At 41.8% G+C, this 10,221-nt stretch overlaps 1 protein-coding gene across 2 annotated transcripts in view; it reads left to right on the forward strand.

Moving 5' to 3' along the window:
- Nucleotides 1-613: 613 nt before the first annotated feature.
- The window catches only part of pkib (protein kinase (cAMP-dependent, catalytic) inhibitor beta), a 40,507-nt gene continuing 30,899 nt past the window's right edge, over nt 614-10,221 (forward strand). Inside the window, exon 1 of one of the 2 annotated variants that reach the window (XM_025011120.2) lies at nt 614-982. The gene's annotated coding sequence lies outside the window, so the exon portion shown is untranslated. The remainder of the gene's footprint in view (nt 983-10,221) is intronic. The other variant, XM_017438139.3, reaches the window with a different exon arrangement.

Below are 10,221 nucleotides of genomic sequence, written 5' to 3' on the forward strand. Positions count from 1 at the left end.
AGAAGAAGAAGAAGAAGAAGAAGAAGAAGAAGAAGAAGAAGAAGGGAAACAAGTCAAACATGCAGGATAGTGGCACTTGAGGACCAGGGTTGCCTACCCCTGATACAAAGTGAGAAAATATATCCATTAAATATAGTAATAAACTGAACAAATATTCTGACATGTCCTGCTGACTCGTGGTTAAAACTGCTATAATGTGATTGTTGTCAATTTTTGCAACTATTTATCCCTTGTTGCTGAAGGTGAAGGTAGCAGTAATGTTTACCTGTGTCTCTTTCCAAAATATGTCACAAACTACAAATTTTATTGCAACTTCTAGAAAGTAACCAATTGGTGTACATCTACAACTGATTAACTTATGGAGTCAAGATGGCCCATCAAAGTTATTGAACTTATTCAGAAATTTTAATGTTTTTCCTTCCAGTCATGAAAGGAAAGGTTTGGTGTTTAAATATGAATCTTTTATCAAGTCAAGTCTATATTTATTTGAAACTGCAAGTTTATATTTCTATATAAAAAGTCACTGTTGTAGATATCTTTGGGACGTTTCATCCAATTATGTTTCCTCTGGGTTTTTTTTTGTTTGTTTGTTTTTCCCCAGACGGTCGTTCTGCTTTTATTTTGAAATCCGGGCCCTCTTCCTCTTCTGGCTTCCTCGCTTTCAGCGCGTCCGTCTTGACGCTCCTCCCTGTTGCTACCGCTGACTTGAGCGCGCGGGCGAAGCGCTCGAGCGTCCGTGCGTGGCCGCTGCTGCTCAGTCAGTCCGCGCTCCTCGGGCCCGCCGCTGGAAGGCTCCGGTTCGGACGGACCCGCTGACCCGGCGGAGCCGCTCTTCTTCTTCGGCCTCTGCGGAGGATGGTGACCGCCGGGTAGTTCCAACTTCGGACCCGTGTTGGATTGTTTTTCCTTCGAAGTGCACTTGAAGTGGTCAGTGTCGGCGGCCGCTGCGCAGCTTCTCACGGTCACCTGTTCTGCTCCACAGGTAGGACGGACGGTTCTGCTGCTGCACTCACTGATAGCGATGATCGGAACAGAAACTGACTGATTTGGACACGATAATCCCAGCTTTGATTCCCCACGTGACGCGGTCATCAGTAGGTGTTTGTGGACCTACCTGTCCCCTCTGAGCTCAGCTGGCGCCCAGCAGTGAGCTCCGAGGCTGCAGGATGTGTGCGAACAGTGACCTTCACCAGATGAGGGACAGATAGAGTTGTTATCGCCCGCCGCTGAAAGGCCAAGGTGGGGGATGGCGTTTTTGCCTGGGTCTGTCTGTTAGCAAAATATCTCGTGAACCACTGCTTGAATTCTAATGAAACTTTCAGAAAGTAATTACTGAGTGTCCATCTCCAACTGATTAGGTTTTGGAGTCAACTCTAATCACCAGGGCCACCTCAGCCAGCTGACCTTAGAAAACACAAACATTGCTGTAATTCAGACAGTTTTACAGATACTGAGCTAAAATGTGGTGTGGTTGTAGCTGAGAGTGATCCCCAACACACACTCTGAGTTCTCACCAACTGTTTGGTGTCAACTCTGTCTGTCTGTTAGTAATATATTTAATCAACAAATGGATGGATTTTAATGAAACTTTCAGGGAATAGTCATTGGATAAAGACTTACTACTGATTACCTTTTGAAGCCAATCCAACTCAAGATGTCTGCCACAGCTAACTGACCTTAGAAGGCTCAAAAATGGCTAGAATTCAGTCAGCCTAACAGATATTGAGCTAATATTTGACGTGGTCATAGCTGAGTATCATACTGAGAGGGACATCTTGTGATATTGCCAGAGATGGTGCAGAATGTTATTTTAAAGGTTTGACCAAAATGATGGTCCTCATTATAAGAAGGTCTTGGTGTAAAACTGGCATTAAAAGCGGCAGGGGGATGTGCAGTCCTTCAAGGAATTGTAGACATTTAATGAATTAAAAAAGAAAGGAACTTGTAGCCTGTCACTTTACACAACAGAAACTAATCCATGAACTGTAACTCGATGAAGCCAGAACCTCTGCCTGCGGAAATAAAAGGTCATGAACCCTTTACCCTCTCTAATCTCCTCTCGCCGTGTCCGTCTACTTGACGCAGCATCTGTGGACGTTCATGTGGTCAAATAAGCCTCTGCTGTGTGTCAGTGATTGGTTTAAAGCAATAGTCTGATTATTCTGTAAGTGATAGTCATAAATATTATCTTACATAAGTCCCAGAGAGCCAGGAGTATGGAGAAAGAGGTTAGGCTAACGGCTAGCCAAACTGACAATTTATCTATTTGTTCAGGCTTCTAAAAAAGGACATATTGGTGTGAAAGAATGCCACATTAGCTAATATTAAAGTCGTACACTTTAGTTTGTTGTTGTTTTCTGAACAGCTTTGACTGTCAGAAAGGGGAGTGAAACACAAAAAGGGATAATGAAGACTAACTCTGTCAAATGTTCTTTTAACTTAACCTACTCTTTTTATGTCATACTTATTCATTTTTACACATTTAAAATGACTTTGTCACACTAGCATGTTATTTATTTAGATATTAACATGAAATGTCACAATTAAATGCGTTAAACTGTCAACATGGGCAGAAGTGATACGGTAGGCTACATGAAGTCAGCATGGAAAAAAACGCAGGTGTTTTGCTGATTTGTGTTCCCCCACCCAGGTATACGACTGAGTCACATGACCTGTGTTTACCTGAGACCTCAGACAACAAAATGACCTTTGTCTTTAGTTTATTGCATTGAGTGGTTTGTGTTGAAAGCGAGTATTTGTCATTAAAATCAGTAAAATAGTTGTCTCATGCTTGTACTGCATCTTAAAAACGGCACATCCAGTACTCCTCTGTGTCTTTGGCTAAAAGTTCAATAAAAAGAGCTTGACTCGCCAGCATAAAATCCAAAACACGGGCAGTGAAAAAGTCATCTAAAATAAAAGTTTTATTTGCTGGTGATCTATTTTTAACAAGGTCTCTCACCAACAACAGAGCCTGACTCAGGGGTCGTAAATTTTGGAGGTTTATTCCATCTCATCAAACATGCAGTGAGGGCTGAGAGTCTGTGAGTCAACACCAGGTACCGACCGGGGAGCAAAGCCATCAAAATACTAACAATGTTCCTCCAGGACAGGAGGAGGGTAGGTGGACGTCCATTCGGCTCACAGATGGAGTGTGTGTTCTCATTACCGGGGTAACACGCCTTTCCGTCCCATGTCCCGATGTCCAACAGGGTTGCCCCGATCATTTTAGCTTTTAGCAACCATTTTTGCTACATTAAGCTATTAGCTGTGGTTTTACTATATGTAGCTTTTAGTTATATTTTGGGGAAATTTAACTTTTGAGTATTTTTAGCTGATTTTAGTTTTCAGCTACAGTTTTGCTACATTTAGTTTTTACCAACAATTTTGCTATATTGAAGTTCAGCTATTATAGCTAATTTTAGCTTTTAGGTACGTTTTTGCAAATTTTAGATTTTAGCTATTTACTTTACTGTATCAGTTAACATTTATTCTTCCACAAATTACAGCAAAGTTACTTAGCACACATCATTCACACTGCATTTTCACAGAACTGTATTTGTGATTAGCACCAATGAGAATGTGCTAATAGGGCAAGACCGTTTGTTGTGTGTGTGTGTCAGTCTGGATGTTGGGTATCAAACAAGACACAGAGACCATTCATTGAGAGCTCCAAAGTGGACCAGTCATCAGTCACCTCCTCTACATGGACGACATCAAGCTGTATACCAGAAGTGAGTGAGACATCGACTCACTGATCCACCTCACCAGGATATACAGCAAGGACATTAGTAAGTCATTCAGACTTGATAAGGGCAGCCGGATGGTGTCCAAGAGAGGCAAGGAGATAAGAACTGAAGGGGTTGAACTACCTGAAGGCAACATTGCAGATGTCCAGGACAGCTACAAGTACCTTAGTATACCGCAGACAAATGGCAACCAGGATGAAGCCGCAAGGAAGTCAGCCACAACCAAGTACCTACGGGGAGTAAAGCAGGTTCTGAAGAGCCAGCTGAATGGGAAGAACAAAGTCCAAACCATCAACACATATGCAGTACCAGTCAGCTAATACCCTGCTGCTATAATAACTTTGCCAAAAGAGGAGATAGAAGCCACTGACATCAAGACATGAAAGCTCCTCACAATGCATGAAGACTGAGACTGTACACTAAGAGAAAGGAGGGAGGCAGAGGACTAGTGAGCATCAGAGCCACTATACAGGAAACAACCAAGACCCTGGGGTACATCAGGAAGAAAGCCCCCAGTGATGATCGGCTAAGTGAATGTCTCAGGCAGCAGAAACCCAATGTGGAAGAGGAGAAAGAGGAACCCTCATGGAAAGATAAGCTCCTGCATGGCAGATTGAGGAAAAGGCTGATATCAACAAATCCTACCAGAGACACCTGGACTGAAGGACAGCACAGAGGCACTAATCATGGCAGCACAGGAGCAATAGAGGCTGAGGTCTCTCATAGCAGGCAGGACCCAAGATGCAGGCTGTGTAAAGATGCACCTGAGACAGTCCAGCACATAGTAGCAGGATGTAAGATGCAGGCAGGCAAAGCATACATGGAACACCATAACCAAGTGGCTGGAATAGTGTACAGGAACATCTGTACAGAGTATGGAGTGGAGGTTCCACAGTGAAAGTGGGAGACTCCACCAAGGGGGGTGGAAAATCAAATCAAATCAAATTTATTTATTTAGCACATTTAAAAATAACTGTTATTGGCCAAACACACATAAATATTCAATACAAACATTATACAAAATACAATATCATTACAATTCTCACAATGTATTTTAAAGCCAGTGAATATAAATGTGTTTTAAGAAGAGATTTAAAGACAGAATGGCAGGACTAAGATACTGTGGGACTTCCAGATCCAGACTGACAAACAGCTGATGGTTAACCAGCCAGACATTGTGGTGATAGATTAGATACAGAAGAAAGCAGTGGTGATAGATGTAGCAGTCCTAAGTGACTGTAACATCAGGAGGAAGGAGCACAGGAAGCTTGAGAAACACCAAGGACTGAAAGAGGAGATAGAGAAGTTGTGGAAAGTCAAGGCCTCAGTGGTACCAGTGGTCATCAGAGCACTCAGTGCTGTGACCCTCAAACTGGAAGAGTGGCTCCAACAGATCCCAGGAACAACCTCAGAGATCTCTGTCCAGAAGAGAGCAGTCCTAGGAACAGCTAAGATACTGAGGAGAACCCTCAACCTCCCAGGCCTCTGGTAGAGAACCAGAGCTTGAAGTAAACATGTGGAACAAATAGAGTGAGCTGGGTGGTTTTTGTTTATGTAAAACAAAGGTCTGCACATTATCCTCTACAGCCTTATGTATTTTTTACACTGTTACTAATAAAAAGTCCAATAATGTTACTTTACATGTTCAAATTTATTTTCACAAATCTGCAGATGAGTTAGTGCACATCTTAACTATTTATTGCATCATCGCAATGTCCGTTATAACAATATAAAATTCTGTAATCTGTGCTTTACAGTTTTAGAAATCCAAATCCTTAACCACAAAAGCCTAAAAATAATAGTAATTGCACTGTTCACTGTTGGGTAGTTTTACTTTCTAATGAACTGTTTTCCCTCTATATCTTGAAGAACACGGTTAACTTTAAAGCAGTAATGAACATCAAACTGGTCTCTGTAGCCGTGTTTATAACTGTATCACTGTCCAAAGACAAAATCATTATGTATGCTTCCAGAAGTGCTTCTGACAGCACATAAAAAACTCAGATCAGCCTTTATTGAAACTGTTTTCTGATTATTTTTTATGCCAAATCATTTAGTAATATCTGGACCAGGTTTATACCATATAATGTATACTATGTTTTATCACAACATTCACTAATTGATCAACTTAGGAAAGAAAAGACGAGTTGCTGCTTGGTTTTAATTCTTCAGTATCCACTTTCTTAAAACAGTTCCACAAAATGGCCGCACAGACCAGTCCATCTGTTTGCTGCCTCTGACTGTTCATTAATCAGAAATGGAGCTGGCCTCATCCCGGAGAGATGTGAGCTTTCAGAAATGAAGGGAGTCTTGTGGAACCAAAAGAAGTGTGGAGCAGAACTCAGCTGTGTTGACGTGAAGCACAACACGTTAAATGTGTAACGGACCCCATATTGTTTTCGAAACATGACAAATTAACTCAGTTTAGCGATTCTCTTTGTGGTTAACTGGTTTTTTAAACTTAATACAAAGTTGCCATGTGTCATTATCAAGCTTCCCTCAGTAATAAATCTGTTTGTTGTTAAATTGTGTAACCAGGTGGTCACATGTCATCACTTCATCACAAAGCTGGACTACCTTCTCACATGTCGACTCTTTCGGCTCTGTTACTACCTCGCTTTGTGGCACAAAGTTGCATCGGGAGTGGATTGCTTGGTCCGTTCAGAAATTACACTAAGGTTGAACTGTTTTATGAAAGTGTCTATTATCACCTGGGAGAATCTGGGCTTCAGCTGCTGAGGGGCTACAGAACCACAGAAGTCTCTCATTTAGGTGGAGTATCTGATAGCACTTCTTCATATCCTACATACTGCATTAATGGGGCTGTGGTGACTCAGTGGTCAGTGCCACAGTCTGTAATCCTGAGGCTGCAGGTTTGAGCCCAGGTTGCAGCAGGAAGGGCATCTGGTGGAAAGCAGTTGCCAAATCGTTTGTGGGAGTTTGCTTGCTGTGGCAGCCCCTGAAGAAGGAAGCAGCTGAAAGAAGAAGAACAAAAACAACAGCCTACAATAATTCATTGAGTGGTTTGCAGGTGGTGCTGGGTTCAGTTCTGATGGATGACACTGCTTATATTTAGCCTATTGCTTACTTTTCTAACTGTCTGCACCTTTGCTCTCCAACTGAGGGCTTTTATTTTTAAAAAAGTCACTCAGTTCGGCACGTTAGGCTGCATCATTTTCCAGTGCTTGGCGCCACCTCACCCAGGCAGCGACAGTCAGCTGCTGGCCAGTGAAAGTTGGGACTGTTGGTGAGTGCAACCTGCATGTGCAGACAGCCCAGACTTCCCTACTTTAATCATCGACATGTATTAAAATATGTGGATGTTAAATTAAAACCGGCCCTTGTGTCCCATAAACCCAGCCAGCCCACTCAGGGTCTGGCTACAGTACCTTGTTTTTTCTGATTTATTGATTATCAGATCTGTCAGTTGTTTGAACAAAGATCATCTGTAGTCAGATGATCTTTTCCTCTTTAAATGTCAAAGGTCATGAACATAATCAGTGCAGATAAAAGCATACATACCAAAACAAAGGGCTCCTGGGATTAAAATTAAATTGATCAGATTAGAATTGGAGCATAAAACAGACAGAGAATAAAAGCACAAAAGTATTCATGGCATTGTTGACTTTTAGAGAAAGGCAAAGGTGGACAAGGACGTGTGTGTGTGTGTCTGTCTGTTATCAAAATATCTCATGAAGCTCTGTGCAAATTTTAGTGAAACTTACAGAAAATAGTGAACTGATGTCCATCTAAAGCTGACTAACCTTTGGAGTCAACCCCATTCAAGATGGCTGCCACAGCCCTCTGACCTCAAAACACAGAAATTTCTATAATTCAGTCAATTTTGCAAATATTGAGCTAATATTTGGTGTGGTAGTAGTGAGACTGATCCTCAGCTCATACTGCGATTGTGCATGATGTTATTTGCAAGGTTGACCAAAACAAGTTAACTATAGATTTACTTATAAGAATATTTTAGTGTAAAACTGGAACATGAAATCTAGTCCTTTCTTTTATATTTTGTTTTGAGAGTGAAGGGTTGATGCTGCAGACAGCCTGCTGTCCGCCCCGGGTGAATCATCTGAGTTTTTTCCCACTGCTTCCTGCTCGTCCTGTAAATCAGGCCTCGTGTCAGTGTGTGTTACCACAGATGAAGGCAGACTGATGATGACATCGCTCCACGTGTCTTTCTCCTCCCATTCGTTCTGATTTTACAGTCCACCAGTTATCACTGAACGGTCTGTAAACCACATATACCATAAATGCAGTTTATTCTCGTTGGTTAGCATCTTATCTTCATCTCTTAGCTAACACCTTTTCCTGTTAATGAGCCAGGTGGAACAGAATTCAGATTTAGCTGTGATACAGATATTTTAAAGCGTCAGAAACCAGGGAGTTCAAAAGTAGCTGGCAGCCATCAAAAATTGCTGTATAAACCCCTAACTCAGCTACCAGCTGCTTTTTGTTGATTAAGCAAATGATGCAAAATGTAATTTTGTTCCCGAGTTTGTTTTTGGTTTTGTTGATCAATGGGCACAGCCATTTTTGAACAAGCAAGCACTGTTGTTGTAACACCACCACTGATCGGACAAGAGTTCTCACTTACCTGTCGAGGCTTCTGATTGGTCAGTGTTGGGGGCAGGACACTGCATTGTTTTCCAGGCAGTGGATGCCAGATGTCACTGTCTCCTTTGAATCTTTTAAGAAAATTCCTGAATCTGAATTGTGATCTGGATCATCACCAGAATCTAAGCACTTGTTCCTTGTAGTATGTTTAACGTTAGGTGGAGGTATGCACTTGAAAGATGAGGGATGAAAGTCAGCCACAGAGAGACGGAGTACGTGAGTGAATGAGAGGGAGGCAGGTGGAACAGTGAGGCTACAAGGTCAGAGGTCACAAAGGTGCAGGACTTCAAGGACTTAGGGTCGACTGTCCAGGAAAACAGGGAGTGTGGTAAAGAGGTGAAGAAGAGAGTCCAGACAGGATGAAGTGGATGGAGAAAAGTTTCAGGAGTGATTTGTGACAAAAGGCTGGCAGCAAAGGTCAAAGGAAAGGTTTACAGACAGTGGTGAGAGCAGCCATGTTGTCTGGTTTGGAGACAGTGGGACTGACAAAAAGACAGGAGACAGAACTGGAGGTGGCAGAGCTGAAGATGTTGAGGTTCTCCTTGGGAGGGACGAGGATGGATAGGATTAGAAATAAGATCATCACAGGTTGAAGGACTGGGAGATAAAGTTAGAGAGGCCAGACTGAGATGGTTTGGACATGTGCAGAGGAGGGACAGTAGAGGGGTAGAAGGATGCAGCTGCCAAGAAAAAAATACAGAGGAATGCCAAAGAGGAGATACAAGGATGCAGTTAGAGAGGACATGAAGTTTTGTACAAGAAAGTACAAAACTTTTGTGTGATAAATTTTCTTTCAAAATAGTTGCAAAGCTGTAGCAGGGGTCTCAAACCTGACTCAAACTCTTCTCAAATTAGTTTCCCTAATCTTAGAGCTTGGTTGTGACCAGGGCTGGAAATTAGCACCCGCCACCGGCCAAATGCGGGTAAATATTTGAAGTTGCGGGTGAATTTGATCAACACACACGCCACTGTGGCGGGTTGGCAATTTGAACAGAAAAGGTATTATTTGTCCTCTTGACATATAGGATGCAGTAATGTGCTCGAGTTGCTGCTGTTACGTCGAGCCCCGTTCCTCCATCAGATACGGTTCCCCCTGCGTCTCCGTAAATAATGACTTATCTATTAACAGAATTGTTTAGAGGGGCAAATAAAACAAAAAAAAATAAAACAAAAAAACATAATTCTTTTAAAAATAAAATGTGCTAATAATATCATAATACAGAGGAATAAACACAGTTTTGTCCCATGATTTAGAGGGGGGACCGATTATTTCAGACGGCTGAAATATTTGGTTCCCCCCTGGTAACTTTTGCAAAAAAAGAACAAATGTCTCCAAACAAAGTTAAAGACTTGTTGGTAAATTAACTGGTTGTTGTTGGACAATTAATGATCTAAATAACATTTGACCCGAATGTTATTTAGATAAAAGCGAAATACCACTTCAGGCGGAGAAAACCGCCTGAATAATAAAAATATTACAACAGTTCACTGCAAACCCATATGATGCACTCGATCCACTACAGATTACATGCAGTCTAACACCAATTAGGTGTTGTGATGAGAAGTTATTTTATTTTCTGTTTTTCAAGAGTAGTCGAGGGAAGAACCGAAAGTTAAACAACATTTTTTTTAACTAATCAATGACGTAATGACGTCGGTCAGCGTGCGTTCGCGCCTACGGCCGGTGTTCTGACAATCTGTGCTTCCTCGTCAGATCTTCCTACCGTATCATGGCTAAACAGCTATGTCTAACGGTCGTTCTAAAACCACAAAAATCACTTCCTTCATCAGAATATCCTACCTGTTAAATATAAGCGGGTAGCACAAATAGATCTATGCATTAAAA

Source organism: Kryptolebias marmoratus, linkage group LG5 (assembly GCF_001649575.2).
Source record: "Kryptolebias marmoratus isolate JLee-2015 linkage group LG5, ASM164957v2, whole genome shotgun sequence".
NCBI classification, from domain to species: Eukaryota; Metazoa; Chordata; class Actinopteri; order Cyprinodontiformes; family Rivulidae; genus Kryptolebias; species Kryptolebias marmoratus.